This window comes from Taudactylus pleione, unplaced genomic scaffold, assembly GCF_031769625.1.
Source record: "Taudactylus pleione unplaced genomic scaffold, aTauple2 ptg001609l, whole genome shotgun sequence".
NCBI lineage: Eukaryota > Metazoa > Chordata > Amphibia > Anura > Myobatrachidae > Taudactylus > Taudactylus pleione.
The window spans coordinates 536,499-561,033 of record NW_028286006.1 but is presented as its reverse complement, the minus strand read 5'-3'; the positions used below and the strand labels follow the sequence as shown (position 1 = coordinate 561,033).

Here is a 24,535-nt window from a genome sequence, read left to right as displayed (position 1 = left end):
TAAACATAAGTCCTAGCCCAGCTGGGCTCTAGCTACATAGCAGATTTCCTCTCTATAATAATGGTAGGGCCTATTGCCCTCACCATCAACAAAACACATGCACAGTACTTTCAAGGAAAGTAACCAATTGTCTCTGAACAGGCTAGTCTGCCTGCTCTCCCAGGTGTAAGACACTCAGCCACAAACAAACCCAGTTTTTATTAGCCATTTCCAGCTGCAAGCCCTAATGAGCCTGTTACCAGGCTGAAAAGCCCAAAACCTGGAATGGCCAGTGGATGGAGCCCTCCCTCTCCTCACATCCACACCCCCAGGACCCAAACCAGCTTTTCTCTAAAGCCGACATTTCTAGTCTGTTTTTCCCAAACAGACTTCTCCTAGGGGTTTCAGAACACATATGACAGGAACCTAGGACATACATAGAAGCCATTCCACACTTCTCCAGTGCTTCTATCACATATCCTACCTTTGTTTCGACAACTGCAGCCCCCAAACAATGGACACGTGACAAAGCATCAGCTGGCTTCCTGGCCTGTGTTCTACGATAAATTTAAAGGTTTGTAATGCCAAGAACCATCTTGTTATTCTTGCATTACTGTCCTTGTTTTCTGACATCCACTTCAGAGGGGCATGGTCAGTGATCAATCTGAACTTTCTTCCCACCAAGTAGTACCTGAGAGTCTCTAACACCCACTTTATGGACAATGCTTCATTCTCGACCGTAGCATAGTTTCTTTCATGTACATTTAATTTCCGGCTTAAGAAGAAGAAAATCAGGTGTTCTTCACCCTCTTTGCTTTGGGACAGGACGCTCTGATGCCTACATCTGATGCATCAGTTTGTACAACAAACTCTCTGTCAAAATCAGGGGTCATCAGAACTGGTTGGGTACATAACGCTATTTTTAACTCCTGGAAAGCCTTCTCTGCTTCAGGACCCTATTCCACCATGACTTTCTGTTTGCCTTTGGTAAGGTCAGTCAGTGGGACTGCAATGTTGGCAAAATTGGGTATAAACCTCCTATAATACCCAGTGATCCCTAAGAAGGCTCTCACCTGCTTTTTATTCAGGGGTCGTGGCCAGTTTTGGATTGCTTCAATCTTATTGAGCTGTGGCTTTATCAAACCTCTGCCAATGGTGTTTCCAAGATATTTTACTTCTTCCATCCAAAGACAACAGTTTTTTGGGTTGGCTGTCAAACCTGCCTTATAGATGGAGTCCAACACTGCTTGTACTCTGGGCAAGTGAGACTGCCAATTAGGACTATGTATGACCACATCATCCAGATAAGCAGCAACATACTATCTATGGGTCCTTAGAATCCTATCCATCATTCTTTGAAAGGTAGCAGGTGCCCCATGTAGCACAAAGGGCAACATTTTGTATAGAAACAACCCCTCTGGTGCAGAAAAAGCTTTTCTTTCTTTGGCATTCTCAGTTAACGGCACTTGCCAATACCCTTTGGCTAAGTCAAGAGTAGTTAAATACCTGGCTGTCCCCAGCCTTTTAATTAGTTTGTCCACCCTAGGCATAGGGTAAGCATCGAACTTTGACACACTGTTCAATTTCCGGAAGTCATTGCAGAATCGCACACTCCCATCGGGTTTTGGAATGAGCACAATGGTACTTGACCACTCAGTATGCGATTCTTGAATTACACCCAACTCTAACATTTTTTTAATTTCCTTCGACACTTATTCTCTTTGGGCTTCTGGTAACCTATAGGGCTTTAGGTTAACCTTAACCCCTGGGTCAGTGATTATGTCATGTTTGATGACCGTGTTTTTCTTTGGTAGGTCAGAAAACAGCACCCTATTTCTGATCAGAAATTCCTTAACATCCTGCTGTTGACTGGTTGACAGGGTTTTTGCCACTGTCACTTCAGGTACCATGGGCACTGGGTTTACTGGAGGGGCTCGGATGGCTGACAGTGCTGCTCTATCCTTCCAAGGTTTTATAAGATTTACATGGTATATCTGTTCTGGCTTTCTTTTCCCTGGTTGGTAAACTTTATAATTGACCTGCCCCACTTTTTCTAAGATTCAAAGGGTCCTTGCCATTTAGCCAAATGTTTACTTTCTACTGTGGGAACCAACACCAACACTCTGTCCCCAGGAGCAAAGTTGTGTAAACGAGCATTGTGGTTGTATACCCTCTGCTGTGCCTGCTGAGCCTGTTGCAAGTGCTCTCTTACTATAGGCACTACAGCAGCAATTCTTTCTTGCATTTGAGAAACATGCTCAATAATAGCAAACTTCACATGCAAACATAAATCAGTCATGGTTCCAAAATAGGAAATTTGTACTAATTTGTTAATATATTAATTTTTAATCCGATATTTGTTCACAAGTAAAAATACACTTAATTTATAGACAAATACAACTCACATTGTTCAAAATATACAATACACAAGACAATAAACCTCTATTGAGCATATGTATCTACACTAAAAACCACTTTGCTACTTGTGCATGATATGGCATGAATATTTGAAATCAATACAGAGGGTAAAATGCCCAGGGCAGTCCAACTAGAATATTGATCATGTGTCCACCATACAACAGTTGAATGTCATATACTTACTTGCCAGCCGAATATTGAAAAACCGCTGTGTTGACGTAATACCTATCCATTGTACAGGTCAGGTAATATAGCATTGCGGTGAGCAAAAACAGATGCCAATTTCTCCAGTGAAATAAGTTAATGCTATAGCAAGTATGGCTAGGTACAAACAATCATACCATCTCCCTTGGCTCCTGCTGCGCTGATATGTTATCCTCAGCTGTACTTAATACAGGTTGAGCTGTGCAGCGCCGCTGTATATAATGGGAGCTTGTTTCTCCAGTTAAAGTGAGCGGGTGTTGGAGCAGGGGTATTTGGACTCAGTAGTCCCTCAAACTTCCCTCATCTCTGCTCACTTGACAGTACCGTCCAGCTAAAATAGCAATGCCGATGCCTCTCTGCAGTGGTGAACAAATAGCGGGGGCAAACAAACCAGCTGGCGGTTCCACTGGAGATCGTCCATGCTGTGTAGTGTAGTAAGGGGGAATCCTCTCAATTTTAAACAGGCGGCATAACTCCTTCATGATTTTTTACATAAATAGGGTACCTTGGTCAGTCAGGATCTCCTTAGGTATTTCCAACCTGCTAAAGACATGGACTAATTCTCTAGCAATGGTCTTGGTTGATGTATTGCGTAATGGTATCGCTTCCGGGTACCTGGTAGCATAATCTATTATCACCAGAATATATTGATGGCCCCAGGCAGATTTCATTAATGGCCCAACCAAATCCATAGCTATTCTTTCAAACGGAACCTCAATAATGGGTAACGGTACCAGGGGACTTTTGAAATGTGGCTTGGAGCATGATACTGACATTAAGGGCAGGATGCACAATAGTCAGATACCTCTTTATGGACCCCGGGCCAAAAAAACCTCTGCACTATTCGCTCAGTAGTTTTCCCTAGCCCTAGGTGGCCTGCTGTTATATGACAATGGGCCAGATCTAACACTGTTCTTCTGTATGCTTTGGGAACTATTAATTGTTCCACAATATCTTCCCCCTTCTTAGTCACCTGGTACAACAAATTCTGACATACTGCCATGTGAGGATATGACAAAGGACTATCGGTACAAGAAAAGAGGAAGAATTCTGCACAGAACTCAAAAACTAATTAAGATAATGGTAATTATTAGTAGAAACCAACCGTTACATTGTCTAGATACAACTGTATCAATAATTGTTGTTGGTGGTGCTCCCACAACCCAATATTGCATAAGTACAAAAGAAAAAGAGGGAAAGAGAGGGCTAATCGCTGGGGCACTCTTAATGACAAATGTCCGCTTACAATTATATTTGTTAGTAAATTATTAAAGATGATAGCAATTACACCCTACATGGCACAAATGTTGCACAACCTTATATACACTGCAAATAGAAAAGAGGTTGGTAATTTGAACACATTAACAATGGATAATCCAAAAGGCTTCCTATCATTAAAAATTAACTTTTAATCAGAGTTGTATGAAAAATTGTAGATGAATATCCCTTCAGACAAAATGCAAAAATATTAAATTAGGGCGAAGATATTCCAAAATAAAATCTCCACATGTGTTCATATATACATGTGGATAAGTAAGTACCCTGGTCGTAAATAAATAACCATTGCGATAAAAATATCCTATTCTCTGGATGTATGTAAGTCGTTATAATGGTACTGAGTTACCACTCTGCTGAGTTACCAAACCGTCCCAATCCACCTCCAGTATTAGCAACCTACAGCACCTGGTATTCTCAAGTGGTCTCCCATCCAGGTGCTAACCAGGCCCATAACTGTATAGCTTCCAAGATCAGACGAGATTGGGCGTATCCAGTATGGTATGATTGTAGATAATTACCCAACTGGGGAGTGTGAATGCCCAGGTACACACAGCGTAAGAGTGTATGTAGGACTACCTCACCAGAGAAGTCCACTTTGTTAAATAATGCACAGTATCAATAAAAGTATTGCATGAGCGTACTTTAATTGTATTCATACCGATGATCACATGGTTAAACATATGACGTAAAACAGTCAAGTGTAATTGTCTGACTGATTACTATTTTCATAGAGCAGTCAGATAAAATATTCTAATTAGCTATTATAAATTCTGCTGTTCACATGACAATGATGCATATATAATGATCTGAATGACAGTGATACACTTATAACGATCTATATGATAGGTGATTCAATTCAATCCTATTTATAGGCAATTACTGATAATACATTCTAACAATTTGATCGTTAATGGTTAACGTAGCAGCCAACATGAAGTGATGCATATCGAAGTGTATCTCTGACCCCACAAGGCTCATTAGGTAAATGAATAAAATAAGCTGCCAATGTTATGCTGATCTTCCCACACAGTAAACAACTCACTGTAAATAAACAACAAAGTGTGTGCTGTTCTTGTGAATAAGTAATAAACACACAAATATAAACAATCATACAAATAGTCGATTTATGTGGTAATCAGCATTGCTGGAACACATCAAAGGCTAAATCTAATCCCACCCAGCTCATTGGGTGAGTAAAGATTGTATAAGAGAACAATTAAATGTAACAGCACTATAAGTATATGGCCAGGTGTATGCCAATCTAAGATTGGGGAATTACTCCCCCTAAATAAATCGACAGAGAAACAATGTAATCACAATAATAAGACTCTGCGTTTAGCTCATGTGAAAAATGTCTTAATGACACAAAGGTCAGTTACAGGCTCACATACAATCCATTGCAAAAGATGTCTGTAGTGACACAAAGGTCAATTACAGGCATACACTCGATCCCAGGGTAAGGCTACTTGGAGTCCAGTCACTGCATAAGTCGGATATCCAAGAAAGAAAAGATGCGCGTTTCGCCCAATCAAGGGGCTTGTTCACCTCACACACACGCAAAGGACTATCGGTGTCTATGGGTTTTACCAGATTAGCATCATTCAGCTGCTCCACGGCAAAGACCTCTCTACTGACCTCAAGATCAGACAGGCGGGCCACGGGCTCAATAACCCTCCCCACCTCAGTGGGAGGCACACCACTTTGTGAGCCACCATCACGCTCTGCATTCTCTAGTTCGCCAATCATACTAGAAAAAGGGAACATCTCTGACTCTGCTACGTCAGTAACCTTCTCAAATGAGTCAGGGTGATTCAAAGCAAAATCGGCTTTCCTACAACTTCCAAAGTGATCAAAGTTTCTCCCCAATATTGCTTCATACATTAAGCCCTGTACCAAACCCACAGAGACTATCGCGGAACCACATGGTGTTTCTATGTTCACTTCTGCAGTAACATAATACCGGGTATCCCCATGTATGCAGGTCACACCAACAGTTTTCCCCTTATGCTTCAAGGATTTCACCAGTTCAGCCTTCACAATTGTAACCAGGCTACCAGAATCTAACAGAGCCTCTACTCGGTTGCCTTCTACAGTGAGTATACACATGTGCTTATCTGTCTCAACCTGCCGGTCAACAGTACAGGCTGGTTGTGCAAAGAAAGGCATCCTGTGGTTGACATGAGCAGTATCATATTGCATAGGTTCAGAGGTAAGCGAACAATTAGCCGCAATATGGCCAAAACCACCACATCGGAAACATTGAATTACATTAATATCTAGTCTTTTATGGGTTATGAATCTTCCTGGCCTGGCTGGCCCGTCTCCATGTTCCACCGCCCAGCACCCTTATCCCCTGGAACAGTCTTACCAGTGTCAATGGGAGTTCGCCGATGCGCCATCGGGGCTCGGTGGGGCATACTCATCAACTCCTCAGCCACCACGTACCTCTCCACTAGTTTGACTAGCTGGTCTGCGGACTTAGAGTCTGCATTGCTCACCCATTTGTGCAGAGATGCAGGTAGCGATCGCAGATACCAGTTGATCATGACTCTTTACACAATCTGTGGTCCTGTCAGTGTCTCGGGCTGCAGCCATTTTGTGGTTAGATGGACAAGGTCATGCATCTGTGAGCGTGGAGGTTTTTCCATTAGGAACTCCCAGCATAAATCATAGTAGGCCTTTTGTGGTTCTCCAGACAGGAAGGGTGCCACAAGACTTGCCCACTGCTCTTTAGGCCACTTCTCTCTTTCGGTGGTTCTTTCAAAGGCCGTAAGGTACGCCTCCACATCATTACTCTGGGTCATCTTTTGCAGAAAGTGACTGGCCCGTATGGTGTGAGTGTTAGTTAGCAGAGCAGGGGAAGCATCTCCAAACCAGACTACAAGCTGTTGTACCACCTCTTTTATGGCCTGGCTGTTTTCCACTATGGCCTGGTGGGTTTTCTCGATGGTGACTTGTTGCCTCTGGGCTGCCTCCAAAGCCAATAGTTGCACCTGGGTGGATTCCTGCTGAGCCCTGGTAGCTTCCTGCTGAGTCCTGGTAGCTTCTTGCTGAATTTTGTTCATTTCCTGCTGAGCTGCCATAGCTTGGAACAAGGTTTTAACAATGTCCTCCATTTTGTCCTGGAGTGTAGGCTGGAAGCAGAATCTGGCTTCCCTAAGCATCTGTGGACTCCACCTCTATGGACTTCAAAGGACACAACTTTATATCCACACTGACGAATTGGTGTCTGTCCCTTTAAATTTTAAACAAAAAATGTTCCTTGCTGCAATTTCTGTGTGTGATTGCCTGCATTCTCCACCAAATGTGACACAGTCAGAATAGGGGTCCCTCTCCTGGGGTAGATGGACTCCCTCTTTACACACACAGCAGCCGTAGAAACAGGATACAAGTCTGGGGTTCTAGTACAAACTGGTCAGTGCCAGTCTTTATTGTGCCAAATGAATATAAACATAAACAAAACATAAACATAAGTCCTAGCCTGGCTGGGCACTACAGTAGCTATTTTAATGACTACAGGGAGGAATGGGGGAGGGAAAAAGCGACACAGCACTAAGGCAAAGAATTGTTATGAGTGTGGGCAATTCAAAATAAAGAAGATTAGATGAAGGTGAAAGAATTATTGTATTCACCTGTATAGACAAAGGTGCTCCCTGAGAGTAATAAATCTGAAATTCACAAAGAGGGGGAGAAGGAAAAGAAAACTCTCATATTAGGGGCACACTATATCAAAAGATTGAAAAATAGAATAAGGTAAAAATTAACTTTTATTCAAAATATTTAAAATTCTTGATATCCGTTGGGAAGCAGGAAAAACAACAATTGACATGACATGACAAAAAGAAAATTTTAAATGAATATATAATATTAATATTAAATTAATTCACAGATCACCTCTATATAAGGACCAATAAATATTCTGAGGTATATAGGAAAAATGTTATATTAAAGTGCACTGTGCACTAAGGTGTTAGGTGCAAATAAATACAGTTCAGTTTCACAGTAATAACACAAGGCAGCTTTAAAGTGCATTCAGCAACCATTAATTGCTGCCAAAAATAGACCAATGTTCATAAAGTGACACGTGCAAGTGCAAAATATGATAAATTGTAGATTATTACACAAATGACAAAAAATGAAAATGCGGCTTTGAGGCACATTCAGCAACCATTAATCATTGCCCAAACGTAGACAAATGTCCAAAAAGTGACATGTGCATGTGTAAAATTTTATAATTAATAGGTTACACAAATAAAGAGGTCTTTTAAAGCACAGTAAATAAATATATCAACAAGTCTGTAATCGATCTCCTATATTAATATGAAACCTCAACTGAATTAAATGGTAAATAGTTTGTCATATATATAGAAATCAAATTACCCAAATATAAATTCTTTTATATATACATACGTCACTGTATCAATATTGTGATCATCCGGATACAGTGAAAAACCACGTATTCTATTAAACTGTCCTTATATGAAAAACAAGCTTGTAAGGCGTCTCTTAATATATAGAAAAATTAATTAGCATCTCCTTTACATAGATACTGGCAGGCAGAAAATAATAGTACCTGTGTACTTATCAGTCCAGAGATCTACTGTTACCAGTCTTACTAATGCATAGGGCTGGTAATGAGAGTCCCTTTCTTGCGGCACAGTGAAAGATAGAGCAGTACTTTCTCTGCTGTCAGCGCAGGCAAAGTAGTCACCCTGTTACACCAGCATTGCAGGGTGAGACTAACGAAGGCTGCAGCTGATGAGAGTCTAGTGAGTAAAATAGAAGAGAGAGATACCTGACCGCCGACAGCAAGGAGAGAGCGCCCGCTAGTTTTTTGGGTGATCGTGGTAAGAGGAGTCCCCGTGCGCACAGGGACTCCTGTTGATGACGTGGCCCGACGTCAGATCTTTCTCTAAAGAAAGATCTTCGAGCATTTGGCCTTGAGAATATACAGTTAAATATTAGGGGTGGAGATATCATTAGAGAATTGCTCAAAAAAGAATGTGAGTGGACATTCAAATTGGATTCAGTTAACCCAAAGGGCTTAAATGAGATCATCAACTACAGCCCCTTTCTCAACATATAATATGAATTCTGGTTATCCCTCTTTTTAATTTTGACTACTTTGTTGTACTTGTTCTCATGTTTACCATAATAGGTAATACTCTATATTGAATTATGGATATACTTTTCTGTCATTTACACTATATCTCATTATTTATATATATACATTTTTTCATAATATTTTTTACCTCTCTTTTTCTTGCTAATAACACCATGGTGAATCCACACCTATATAATTTTTACACTATTATTTCATATCACGATCACATATTTCTCAATATTTCTCATTATTTTTAATTTTCCCCAATTTACTGCTTAGACGATATTGTCAAGACCATCAACACATTATCACATGTTAATTTTAATTTTATATCACATGATCATCTTTATTCACATCATTCTTCACTTGCCTTCGCCCTCTTTTGTACAGTCACATCTATTGTTCACGGTGTTGATTAATTATCTGCACTTATATATTTTTCACATCTTTTTAGAACAAGAGTGGTTTATTTATTTTTATTTTTAATTTTATATTTATATTTATTATTTTTATTAAAAATATTCTTTTTATGCTGGATCAATATAGGTGTTTAGCCCTCCTTTTTTCTGATGAATTGATACATTTTTTAGTTATTTATTTTTCTGTTTTTTGTATATATCGATTTGTGTCCACATTCATATTTACACACTGATACACAATATAATTGTGTCATTTTTTCCATTTAACTTATTTTTTCTTTATCCATAGTAATTTGGGTCTTATCTTTTATATTATATATATTTATGTCATTTAGATCTTTATGTATATATTAATTAACATATTTTTTGACATGACATGCATCTCTTAATTTTGATATATTGGAAAACTGTTTTCAATATTTCTTATTCATATTTAATTTATTCACTGAATTATTAATTTTTGATCAAAGAATGAATATTCTTTTCAAGAACGATACGATATATATGATAGATAAATCTATCATTGATTTAATGCTGATGCAAGCCGAGTATTTACTATGAATTGTAAATAATGAATGAAATTTATCTGTCCTAAATCAACTTCGCCCTGAATCTTTCTATTTAAGTTATGAGAGCAATGTTATTCCAGCTGACGATATGGTGATTGGCTGACTCCCCTGCTAATCACATTTGCTGGCCAATCACAAACGAACCAGGTGTATTTACATCGGGTTTGCTTAGCAACACGTGTGCCTCCTTGAGAAAGCCGCCAGGCGAAACGTGCGTCGGGCCACGTCATCAACAAGAGTCCCTGTGCGCACGGGGACTCCTCTTTCCACGATCACCCAAAAAACTAGCGGGCGCTCTCTCCTTGCTGTCGGCGGTCAGGTATCTCTCTCTTCTATTTTACTCACTAGACTCTCATCAGCTGCAGCCTTCGTTAGTCTCACCCTGCAATGCTGGTGTAACAGGATGACTACTTTGCCTGCGCTGACAGCAGAGAAAGTACTGCTCTATCTTTCACTGTGCCGCAAGAAAGGGACTCTCATTACCAGCCCTATGCATTAGTAAGACTGGTAACAGTAGATCTCTGGACTGATAAGTACACAGGTACTATTATTTTCTGCCTGCTAGTATCTATGTAAAGGAGATGCTAATTAATTTTTCTATATATTAAGAGACGCCTTACAAGCTTGTTTTTCATATAAGGACAGTTTAATAGAATACGTGGTTTTTCACTGTATCCGGATGATCACAATATTGATACAGTGACGTATGTATATATAAAAGAATTTATATTTGGGTAATTTGATTTCTATATATATGACAAACTATTTACCATTTAATTCAGTTGAGGTTTCATATTACTATAGGAGATCGATTACAGACTTGTTGATATATTTATTTACTGTGCTTTAAAAGACCTCTTTATTTGTGTAACCTATTAATTATTAAATTTTACACATGCACATGTCACTTTTTGGACATTTGTCTACGTTTGGGCAATGATTAATGGTTGCTGAATGTGCCTCAAAGCCGCATTTTCATTTTTTGTCATTTGTGTAATAATCTACAATTTATCATATTTTGCACTTGCACGTGTCACTTTATGAACATTGGTCTATTTTTGGCAGCAATTAATGGTTGCTGAAAGCACTTTAAAGCTGCCTTGTGTTATTACTGTGAAACTGAACTGTATTTATTTGCACCTAACACCTTAGTGCACAATGCACTTTAATATAACATTTTTCCTATATACCTCAGAATATTTATTGGTCCTTATATAGAGGTGATCTGTGAATTAATTTAATATTAATATTATATATTCATTTAAAATTTTCTTTTTCTCATGTCATGTCAATTGTTGTTTTTCCTGCTTCCCAACGGATATCAAGAATTTTAAATATTTTGAATTAAAGTTAATTTTTACCTTATTCTATTTTTCAATCTTTTGATATAGTGTGCCCCTAATATGAGAGTTTTCTTTTCCTTCTCCCCCTCTTTGTGCACTACAGTAGCTACACAGCAGATTCCCTCTCTATAAAAATGGTAGGGCATATTGCCCTCACCATCAACAAAACACGTGCACAGTTCTTACAAGGAAAGTAACCAATTGTCTCTGAACAGGCTAGTCTGCCTGCTCTCCCAGGTGTAAGACACTCAGCCACAAACAAACCCATCTTATATTAGCTATTTCCAGCTGCAAGCCCTAATGAGCCTGTTACCAGGCTGAAAGGCCCAAAACCTGGAGTGGCCTGTGGATGGAGCCCTCCCTCTCCTCACATCCACACCCCCAGGACCCAAACCGGCTTTTCTCTAAAGCTGACATTTCTAGTCTGTTTTTCCAAAACAGACTTCTCCTGGGAGTTTCAGAAAACATATGACAGGAACCTAGGACATACATAGAATCTGCTCCACACTTCTCCAGTGCTTCTATCACTATATATATATATATAATATATATATAATATCACCAAGGCTGGCACTCCACATTTAAGCAAAAAATAAACTGGCCCAGGAACCATCCACCATGCTCCAAAGGACCAATGTATGTAAAGTCAAGTATAAATGACGGCACTCACAAGTCTTGTATAGAAAGAATCACACTGACAACTGTGTCAAATCTTGTCTGACGTTTCAGACAATATAGACTTTTATCAAGAACACACATTTAATGATCAAGCAACTTACCTATATAACAGGGTGTCACAGGTGATAGGTGCTACTTCCGTGTGCTGACCACCGGGCGCATGATGTATGATGTCATCAGCATGTGTCCCTGATACAGAGCGACTGCAGCACAATGACGTCACCAATGGGGCACCAGACAGCATTTCAGCCTGCAGCCCACATCACGGGACCCCATTTCTCTGCAGCTCCTACACTATCTGTCATACTTATGGAAATCTGGTAGCTGCTATCACAGAGTTTAAACTGAAAAAATGTTAACTAATTTAAAGCTCACCTGCCAACTAACTTATGGCTTTTAAAGGCAAGACAGTCACCAAACATAGCTTCTATCATACTACCAAAAAGGCAGCTTACATAGGTTAATATAAATAAGCTTGCACAGGGGTGCATGAGAAGCTGTGATCACAAAAAGGTTAATTAAAAATTAACCAAATAAACAAAGTCAGAAATCCACTGCACTCACCACTCTCTGATAGCAGCTACCAGGTTACCATAAGTATGACAGATAGTGTAGGACCTGCAGAGAAATGGGTTCCTGTGATGTAGGCTGCAAGCTTAAATGCATTGATCAATCCATGAACCAAAACCCCATTAATTATGTATTATGGTGAGTGATTTAACAATGGTGAGTGCTGAGTTTTCTGCTTTTATTCATTTACTGTAAGCAATGTGGTCACAAGCCACTTGCACCCCAGGCCTGGGATATAGATAGATAGATAGATAGATAGATATATTGTAGATAGATATATTGTGATAAAAGCACTGGTAAAGTGATCAATGGCAGGTACATTTGTCCTGGGTTTTTGGCCTATGTATTCTAAAAAACCCCAGGAGAAGTCAGTTTTGTAAGCAGACCAGAGTATCGGCTTTTGGAAAAGTTGGTTTGGGTCCTAGGGGTGTGGATGTGAGGAGAGGGAGGGCTCCATCCACAGGACACTCCAGGTTTTGGGCCTTTCAGCCTGGTAATGGCTAATTTAAGCATGGTTTGTTTGTGGCTGAGTGTCTCACACCTGGGAAAGCAGGCAGATTAGCCTCTTCAGAGACACTTGGTGATAATCCTTGTAAGTACTGTGAACGTGTTTTGTTGATGGTGAGGGCAACAGGCACTACCATTATTATAGAGAGGGAATCTGCCTTGTAGCTAGTGCCCAGCTGGGCTAGGACTTATGTTTATGTTTTGTTTATGTTTATATTCATTTGGCACAATAAAGACTGGCGCTGACCAGTTTGTACGAGAACCCCTGACTTGTATTCTGTGTCTATGGCTGCTGTGTGTGTAAAGAGGGAGTCCATCTACCCCAGGAGAGGTACCCCTATCCCATTTGTGTCACAATATATACAACAAGTAAAAATGCTATATCTCTTGTCGAGGCAGAACACAGAGCATCACTCCAGGATTTAGTACAAATAAGTTACTTGAGCTTCAACGTTTCAAGGCCCTTATGGCCCCATCGTCAGTAATACATCTATTAGTTTATAGCTAGGGGTGGCAAGTTTGGAATTCTTTATTTTAACTATTGATATTTTGTACTGGATGTTACATATGTTCATATTCAGCGGTATTATGTAAAGCTGTTAATTAGGGTTTAGTGGTACTTTATTATCTTGGTTCAGAAGGTGCATCTCTCTTTTTTCCTCCGTATAATAGATCATCTGTAGCATTTAACTTTTCCCTGAAATTACTATATACTGTTTAGGTCCTTTCAGGTGATTCACCTTTTTCCCAGAGACGATGCTGCTTATTTCTATTTATAGTAGTTGCCGGGGTGACACCTACTTTCATCGCGTCACTTCTGGTTTCCATATTGCGATGCCTGATGTGATTGCACTGTAACCCTGGTGATGAAGGGAAAATTCTGGTGGACACCCGGCAGAGATAACATGCTTATGTGTGTATGGCTAGACAGGTGAGCGAAATTAGCTGATTGCGACTATGGACTGGTAAAAATTTAGGGGCATTGTGTGGCTCCTGACGAAGGTACCGGCCGGTGATATGGTGAAGGCTTTTGGCACTGCACTTTACCCATGATGAGTATTCTTTGGATTATTTACCATTTTTTCATGCTCCTGACTTTGTGCCTTGTCATTTCCACATACAATGCATTTAATATAACATGCACTTGTTTTAAATCCTTGTGGATGCTACTTTGGATATAAATATCTGTGGATATGGATGTGCTGGCTCTGGATCTTTGTTTTAAAATTAACCTTTATGCGCTGATGCACTCCGGGACTTTATACTACAGTATATTTGTGTGCAGTCTGCTAATGTACAATATGTTTAACTTTTATGCTGACTAGCACCAAAGATACATTGTGAATATCTATTGGACTTTTGATAATAGTTTTTCTTTATTTTTATGTGGACTTTATTTTTTCTGATTGTCCTTTCATAATGGAGGATGTTGAAACTTTTTCTGATGCTTTAACAAATGTTAAAATATTTTAAAACAAGGACATTTCTAGGATACTTTTTGTGGACAGGGAGTTATTTGCTTTTGATGTGGACAGCCCTGTTGAAGTGTTTTCTGACCTATTAAAATTGTGAAAAAGAAAAGTGGAATTAAATTTACATGGTTTAACCCTTTCACAATATTATAAGGAAAAGATCATACCAAGAGTGTTCAGAATAAAAAGTCAGCCTACAATAGGGAGGTCCAATATGGGCTTTTGTAAGCAATGGTGTCAAATCCTTAATTAATGCTGTTTCCAGCTGATGATTCTAGTAATTGAACAGGTGAATAGGATATAGAGTTTCTTGATAAAGAGATCTTGGCTTGTGAGAAGGCAGGTTTAGATATTCTTAAACCTGACATCGACATTGATTGCTTCTGCAAAATTGAGAATAACACTGGTCAATTTTACACAGAATTACTTGCTTTTAAAAGATCAAGTATCACTACAAGAGTTAAAGAGTTAAGGATGACTCCAAAGAATTAAAAGTATATAACTGGGTTCAGGAAGGTGAGTCTAAATTTAACTTGAGGGACAGTGGGAAACAGTGGAGGAGGCCTGGGAAACATGATAGAACATTTTCTGAGATATATACCCATACCTCAGCTATTGACTCAGATCAGCCTCAGTCACTCCCTTTTAAAGGGGAATGTGACTCAGTTAAAATACAAAGGTCCACAAGAAAAAAGCCATGTAGACGGCGATGCATCAGAAATCGCAAACAGCAAAAATCCAGCCCAAAGGGGCAGGAAGAAATAGTTATCTTTAATTTGTCCAGGTACTGTACACTCCGACTACAGCTGAATTATCTGTTTTATCTAGCGGTCTTTCATTTGTGAGGACTTTTAGACAATGCTCTTTTGACTTTGAAGTTGAACTCTATCACTTTCATAGATCTCTTAAACTTAAAATTTATTTTGTAAACCATCCAATGAATAATGTTACTTCAAATAAATTTAATAGAGCACATTTGACCCACTGGGTTTGAACCTTTCCATAGAAACCTTTATCAAACTTGTTAAAAGGGATACAATACCCTTTATGAAGAAACAGAAAATTTAATATTCTAATTTGAGTAGACAATATTGAGATCTATGACAAGGGAGGCAGTATAGTGATTCTCAATATATTTAATTATATATCAGAAATTAAGAGACAATTTGCCGACATTGATTGCTATAACCTCCTTACACATGATCCTACATATGTTTACAAAAAAGATTGACGCTGTGATTAATTTGCACTTAAATAACAATTAGATTGATGAGTATACATCATACTTCCTTACTCGAACACATCCCAGGATTCCGATAATCTACGTATTGCCTAAGATCACTAAGACTTCAATTAGGCCACCTGGAAGGCCCATTTTTTCATCATGTGGCTCGTTGTGCCAGCCTCTTTCGCAATACATACATTTTTGTTTACAGCCTGTGGTGCAGAATACCAGCTTTTATCTTCAAGATACCACCAATATCATCAATAAGTTGAACAGTCTGGGATCTCTCCCTGAATCCAGTTTATAATAATAATAATTTTATTTATATAGCGCTTTTCTCCCATAGGACTCAAAGTTGCTTTACTAGTTATGCTTGATATTACAAGCTTATACACTTACATCAGCCACAAAGATGGTTGGAATGCGGTCCGCAGTTTGATATCCACCAGCCCACACTACAATGGTCCTCATGTAGAATTTTTGTTACTGCAGTGGGGTCAAATCTGGCTCCCGCATATGCCAATTTATACTTGCATATGTATGAAAAACAACACATCATGGCAGATCCCACTTTCTCTGAATATATAGATTTTTATGTTTGAAATATAGATGATTTGTTTTTGGTGTGGACTGGTGGTGTGGAACTGTTGACCAAATTTGTGGATATCCTTAACACTCTTCCTACTACCATCTGATTTACCTTAGCTTTTAGTGAGGTTATGATTAAGTTTTTGGATGTTTGTGTCTATAAATGCAACAACTTGTTGTGCACAAGAATACTTGTATATAGAAAGCCGACTGATAAAAACACAGCTGCAGATAGTTTCCATCCTACACCACTGAAACGTAGATTTAACTATTTAGAGTTTTGCATATTGCTTCAGATGCTTCCGAGCTCCCATTGGCATTAAAACAAATGGGCGACAGATATATCGACAGAGGATACTCTCTGTCAGAGATCAATGAAGCTATTGCACATTGTAGCTGACTTACACAGTTAAGTACATTATCCAGCAGTAAGTGCGGTGACCAGACTAATAGATTAACGTTTATTTCCACTTATTCTATTGCCTCTATTCACATTCACAATATTGTACAGGTTGAGTCTCCCATATCCAAAATGCTTGGGACCAGGGGTATTTTGGTTATCGGAATATTCCGTATTTTGGAATGTTTGCATAATATAATGAAATATCTTGGGAAAGGGACCCAAATCTAAGCACAGAATGCTTTTATGTTCTATTTACACCTTATACACACAGCCTGCAGGTAATTTTATACAATATTTTCAATAATTTTGTGGCTCAAACAAAATTTGTGTACATACATGAAATTCATTTAAGTTTCATATACACCTTATACACAAAGCCTGAAGGTAATTGTATACAATATTTTTGATGTGCTATAAACAAGGTTTATGTACATTGAACCATCAAAAAGCAAAAGTTTCACTTTCTCAGTCATGCTAAAATTTTGGAATATTCCGTATTTCAGAATATTTGGATATGGGAGGCTCAACCTGTACTCAGACATTAGCATATCATTTATTCTGATGAAACCATAGGGCACTTATGTCAGGGGAAGCCACTCTTTTGTTATAAAAAGAGTAACAACATTAAAGATGTAATAGCCAAATCAGATATTGGACTTATTAAGACCAACACCTGGTTGAAGTCCAAGAATGGGGCATTTCAGTATCGTGGCTGCTTGAATTGCCAACATCTGAATACAGGCTCTTTTTATGTGAATCCGGCAACTGGTGAGAAATATGAAATCAAGTCACCATCTTAATTGTGACAGCCGCTATGGCATTTATATAATCATTTGCCCTTTTCAATTGATTTATGTTGGCAAGACGATACGCACACTAAAGGACAGAATTGCATTACATCGCTACTCTATTAAAAAGGCGATGAATGTGGTAGACACCAATATTCCTCCTATCAAAAGGCATTTTATGTCTCAGGGACATACCTTGACTTTTGTTTTCTACACATTGACCATATACCACCAATGAGAAGAGGTGTTGACTGAGGTAGACTTCTCTTGCAAAGAGAATGCATCTGGATTAATCACCTCAATACCACAGCCCCTCAAGGTCTTAATGAGGGAATATCATTGAGTTGCTTTCTATAAAAAACTTTTTGACTATCAATTTTGATTTTTGATTTGGAAGAACTGTTTACAATATATACACATTATCAATTATTGTATTTGCTGTTAAGCTTTGTGTATGGTGAATCGGATGGTATGTGATTATAGATTTGAAATGTGTTTATATTATTGCTTCTCATAATATCTCTTTACTCCAGGGATGGGGAACCTCAGGCCCGGGGGCCATATAAGGCCCCCGAGAATCATTTGGTCTGGCCCTCAAAGCTTTTTTCTACTAGCCTCATCTGGCCTAGAATGACACCCTGCAGCCTGAATCTATGCAGCAGTGCCACCTGGAGCATCCTTAGGATGCTTCAGATGGTCACACCGCTGCCCTTACAGCTCCCTGGAGCATCCTCAGTTTGCTCCTGGCATTGCTGTAATCATTGGCAATTGTGGCCCTGTCCCTGTGTGACATCATGTGGGGGGGAGGCCTGCATTGGGCCTGTGAATAATGTTATATATATATCAAAATGGCCCACGGCAGAAAAAAGGTTCCCCACTCCTGCTTTACTCCATATGTGATTAAGACCTTTTTTTTCCCCCATACCCTCCAGCCCATTAATTTCATATTGGTGTCTCAGCTCTTATCAATTAAGGTAGTTATTGATTGGTTAGTACTGGTACCAGTGCATCTCTCTTTTTTCCTCCATATAATAGATCATCAGTGGCATTTAACTTTTCACTGAGATTACTATATATTGTTTGGGCCCTTTCAGGTTATTATAAGGGATATTTATCCTGCTTCACCTTTTTTCCAGAGAGGATGCTGCTTATTTATATTTATAGTGGTTGTTGGGGTGACGTGTACTTTCATTGCATCACTCCGGTTTCCATATCGCGATGTCTGATGGGATCGCACTGTAACCCTGGTGATGAAGGGAAACTTCTGGTGGACACTCGGCAGAGATAACATGCTTATTTGTGTATGGCTAGACAGTTGAGCGAGATTAGCTGATTGCAACTATGGGCTGGTGAGTATTTAGGGGCATTGTGTGGCACTGTGAGATAGGCTCCTGATGAAGGTGGTTGTGGTACAACAAAACAGCCGTCGAGCCGGTGATATGGTGATGGCTTTTGGCACTGCACTTTACCCATGATGAGTATTCTTTGGATTATTTACCATTTTTTCAAGCTGCTGATTTTTGTGCATGGTCATTTCCACATACAATGCATTTAATATAACATGCACTTGTTTTAAATCCTTGTGGATGCTGCTTTGGATATAAAAAATCTTTGGATATGGATGTGCTGGCTCTGGATCTTTGTTATATATATAACACTAAATGCACTAAATTTTATTGCTGCACCTCACAGTAGACTCCCTGTCAGTAAGAACCAAATATTTATACCAAGATAAAAAATACCAGAGGGCGCAATGTTATCAAAAATACTATTAAAATTTAGCAAACTTTTAAATATAACAAACTCCTTGAGAAAGGCTTAAGGCCGAAACGCGTTGGAGACTGCACATCCCCGCACAGATTACTGCATCACCCCACCTTGGTGCTCATCATCAACCTCACGGCAAGGTGGTACAGAACTATAAACGCGGACCACCGCATCACCCCCACCCTTGAAGCAGTGACGGGACCTGTCCAGTTACACCCTGCAGGCTCGCAGGGTGCCAGCAACCACCGGACCCACACCAGATCACGCAACAACTGTGCACCAACCAGGGACGGCACACCTACTGGTAGGTAACTAACCATCAGTGCGGGACGCCGCAACTGTCACTGTACGGGACTTTTCTGTCAACATTACCAATCCTGGTCCACTAAGACTGAGACCATAGGTCCAGCAAAGGGGACGTGCCGAAGTAAGGGCCGCACGGCAAGGAGCCCCCTAAAAGGGCCCACCAACTCCCTGACCAGGAAACTATGGAGCCCGCCACCCATCCCCAATCCCACTCACGGAACCACCTAGGGAGCATTGTGTCTCACCATTAAACAGGTTGGATTCTATTTCCAGTGTCTGGCTTTTCATTGTACACCACACACCACCTACACTGCAGGCACACACTGACGCATGCCATCCCCTGATACAACATACCCCCCCTAATCCGCTCTCCCAAGTCCCCCCCTTTTCCCGCTACCACTCATTCCTCTCTTTCCCCCCCCACACACATACACACATAGGAGCGCATGTGTACCCCTCTTCCTCCAGCTTAAATCCGACAGGACCCGATACTCCTGTTCCACGTGCAGCACCACCACACCCCCATTTTTTTGCGCCAGCCTACCCGCAACCCCCCCCTCCCCTCCCCTCCCATACACATCCAATAAACTCACCCACTAGTACCTGGAGCGCCGACCACTCTGCTCATTACATTTTAAATATAACATAAAATTAAAAAAATGCTCAAATTTGATAGAATACTCAAGTGTCCATATATAAAGGAGAAATTGTATATATCCATCTACTTAAGTGGGAAGTTTTATCCGTAGTGAAGACAATTTGTCTATAGTGGTGACAATCTTGTGTCTGTTACTTCTCCAGAGCTGTCGCTGGAAAATCCAGAATTTTCTAAAACAAACCCTTTCACCAAGTAAACACCCAAAAATATAGCCAAATGGTCAAACATTAGTTAAAATCCAAATTCTTTTCCAAAAGGTTTTTATTAAAACACTAATACAAATATAAAAAATTTTCTTACAGTGGTTACATAGCGTTCAAACATCCATTGTCATTGAAATGTTTGTATGAGAAGAGAGTGGTCAACAGTGTCAAAAGCAGCAGAAAGATCTAGAAGAATTAGGAGTGCGTAATGGCCTTTAGCCTTGGCAGTGACCAGATCATTTACTACCTTAGTCAGTGCTGTCTCTGTGGAGTGCTGAGAACGAAAGCCAGACTGAAGTGGGTCCAATAAGTTGTGGGTGTTAAGAAAGTGTGTGAGGTGAGTGTAGACAAGTCTCTCCAGTAGCTTAGAGGGGCATGGGAGCTGGAAGATAGGATGGTAATTTGAGAGAGTGTTAGGGTCAGAAGTTTGTTTTTTCAGATGGGAGTAATCACTGCATGCTTGAACAGTGATGGAAAGTTGCCAGTAGAGAGAGAGAGATTACAGATTTTAGTTAGGGTTGGGATGAGCACAGGAGACAGAGCTTTAATGATTTGTGAGGGTATAGGAGCTAGAGGAGAGATAATAGAGTAGGAGGATAAGAAGAGTGTAGATAATTCATCTTCGTTTGTGAGGTCAAATGAAGAGAATGTGCCAGAGGGAATTGAGCAGGTCACTAGCTGAGGAAGAATGTACCATTTCATTTTGGATATTATCAATCTTGTCCTTCAAATAGGAAGCAAGATCATGTGCACAGATTGTAGCAGGTGGCATGGGTGAGGGAGGGGTAAGAAGCAGTTTAAATGTATTAAATAGTCACTTGGGGTTAGAGGCTTGAGCAGAGATAAGAGATTGGAAATATGTTTGTTTGGCAGTATCCAGAGCAATACGATAAGAGTTGTAGATAGTCTTATATGTGAGGAAGTCACATCTAGTACGAGACTTTCACAACTGACGTTCTACTTTACGTGAGAGTTTTTGTAGATGCCTTGTTAAGTTAGAATGCATGGTTGACATCTAAGTCTATGTGGTGTGTGATAGGTAGCTGGAGCTACTTCATTGAGGGCTTTTTCTAGAATCTGATTTAGGTGTGATGCAGCAGTCTTGGGATGAAGTGAATGTAGAAATTGGTGAGAGTGAGGTAGATAGTTGTTAAAAGTTAATAGCATTAACATTTTTGTGGGTTTTCTGAGGTTTGCGTTGATTTCACTGAGGTTGATGTAAAGGAGGAGAGTGTGCAGGTATAAGGTTGTGATCTGAGAGAGGGAAAGAAGCATTAGTGAAATCAGAAACTGAGCATAGTCTTGTAAATACAATATCAAGGCAGTGGCCCTCCTTATGAGTAGAGGAGTCAGTCCATTGGGAGAGAACAAGAGAGGAGGTTAGAGAGAGTAGTTTGGAGGCATGAGGATATTGTGGTCTGTCAATGGGGATATTGAAGTCACCCATAATGATGGTGGAGATGTCTGAGGATAGGAAGTGAGGGAGCCAGGCTGAAAAATGTTCCAAAAATTGTTTAGGTGGCCCAGCCGGGCAATAGATAGCAGCAACTCGCAGAGAGAAAGGAGTGAAGGTCCTGATAGAATGTACTTCAAATGATGTAAATGTAAGTGAAGGTACCTGTGGGAGAACTGTGAATGTGAAAGATTGGAAGAGTAATATTCCTACCTCACCTCCTTTATAATTACCAGGCCTGGAGGTGCGTGAGAAGTGTAGGTTACCATGTGAAAGTGCAGCAGGGGAGACAGTGTCTGATTGTGTGAGCCATGTTTCTGTTATTGCCAGAAGGTTGAGGTTTGTTGAAATGAAGAGGTCATGGATGGATGTTAGTTTGCTGGAGGCAGAGCTTGCATTCCATAAGGCACATTTTAGTGACTTGGAGAATGAAGGGAGGCACGCAATGTTTATGAGGTTAGCTGGATTTCTAGTTTGCTGTGGGTGTGGCATGTGGGTTGGGCCTGGATTTGGTGATATATCACTAGCTAATAGAAGCAACAGGAGAGAGATATAAATATATTTGTGGGATTTGTCTGAATGATTTTTATGGCGAGAGGTTGTGGATGTTATTGTCAATGTGTATAGATAATTTAAAAGCTCATGTGTTTGTAAGAGGAGAGAAAAGTAATGAGGCAGCAATATGTACAGAAGGATGAGGTGCAGGGAGAGTAAAGGATGTAGTAGTTTTAGAGATATAATTCCATGGAGTGAGATCACTAATAGAAGTTTTTGATAAATTTTTTCAAACCATTCAAAAATATACAACACACAAACTACTGGTAAGGAATGATATTGGAATTACCTTGACGTAGATGTTGTTCAATGTTTGTTCAACTGTTTTTTAACTGTTACGTAAATTACACTATGTGTTATAACACATTTAGGGTCTCATTCAGACCCACTCGCAAGCACTTGAGTGCTCACAAGCGGGCCAATGTTTAGCTCTGCGCACGTGCAGTAGCTGCACTGCATGTGCGCAAGCCCCAGAGTGAGAGAGAAATTCTTTCGCTCCGGGGCTCACTACAAAAGGGGCGGCTGTCGATGTTGATTGACAGCTCGCCCCATTTTGTAGGCGTGGTGGGGGGGTGGCTTCACAAATGGACGCATGCACGAGACCCGGCTAGCGATGGGCAATCCGTCGCTCTGGGTCTCACACCAAAGGGGGCGAGCTGTCGATGTTGAGTGACAGCTCACCCCTTTTGGTGGGTGGTCCGGGAGGGTGGCTGCCCAAATGGAGGCGTTCCCGAGGGAACGCTTGCCATTTGGGGGTGGCCCCACTGACATCACAGTGATGTCAGTGGGTGAGCTTCCAGCTCTATTAGAGCCGGAAGCTCTCTGGGGCTTGCGGCAGATGAGATCCTACCACAAGGGTCTCATCGCAAGCTCCGTTGGTCGCGATGGTCTTGACCATCGCAACCATCATCCTGGTCACTCGTTAAAGCTGTGGGTGGTAAGCCACAGCCTAGCGAGCGGCCAGGAGGCCGGATCATTTTTTAGATGCGTCCGCCCTCATTCAGAGTGAGTGCTCACATTTTGCGAGCGGCTCAGAATGAGGTCCTTAGTGCTTATAATACACAGCTGCCATCATCATCCATGGCTGCCTCTAGACTGGTTCTGATTTAACGTAAGTCTGATTGAGACATGCTACAGCTGAGCACAAATGCCCCACTAATCAAAGAAGAAAGTTAGCACTGGGTTTGAATAAACACAAGCAGTATCCTACCATAAACTAGATTCCACTGAACAACATCCCCCACCCAGGTAATATCAATTACAATCTAGTCATTACATCTAAATATTTTCTAACAGAGATAAATTAAATGTGGCAGAAACGTAAGTAACAATATATAGTTTGCTAGATGGAAATGTATTACATACGTTTTGTTTTAAAAACAGCTGATCTAAGTGATCGCAATCATCACTGAACCACAAATCTCAGCCAAGAAAGAGGTGTTTTTGGACTACAATCTGACTGCGTCTTCTGTAGCACACTTGCGGCAATGTCGGCACTTCTGTGCCACTAGGAGTTTGTACATGTTGCTAATCACTACATAGCAGTAAGAGCCGGTCACTGCAGCAATGTAGAAAGTGGTGTGTTAGCTCTCACACAGTGATGACATGCCTTAGAAATGAGTAGTGGGGCTTGAGCAGTGGTGGTTTCACATGCTTGAACTACAAGTCTCAGCCCCGAAAAAGGTATCTTTGAATTACAAACTGACTGTGAGTTTTATGCAGCACACTTGCCACACTATGTCAGCAGTGCTCTGCAGCTAGGAGCTTGACGCTAATCGGTATACAGAAATGCACTGCAGCACTGTAGACAGTGATGTGTGGCATTCACACAGTGAAGGCATGCCTTTGAAATTAGCAGTGGGGTTTGAAGGATGCTGTATGAAATCGTCACTGAACTACAATCTTAGCCCAGAAAGAGGTGTCTTTGAAGTACAAACTGACTATGCGTCTTCTGAAGCAAACTTACAGCATATTCTGCAGTGCTGTGCGGCGCTCACACAACCATGACATGCCTTAGAATTAGTAGTGAGGATTGAACACATCACTCA

At 40.3% G+C, this 24,535-nt stretch overlaps 1 protein-coding gene and 1 pseudogene across 1 annotated transcript in view; both read right to left on the bottom strand.

Moving 5' to 3' along the window:
• Positions 1-24,535, bottom strand: part of LOC148442118 (rap guanine nucleotide exchange factor 6-like) — a 672,269-nt gene that overhangs the window by 159,663 nt on the left and 488,071 nt on the right.
• Positions 4,273-4,391, bottom strand: LOC148442121 (5S ribosomal RNA; annotated as a pseudogene).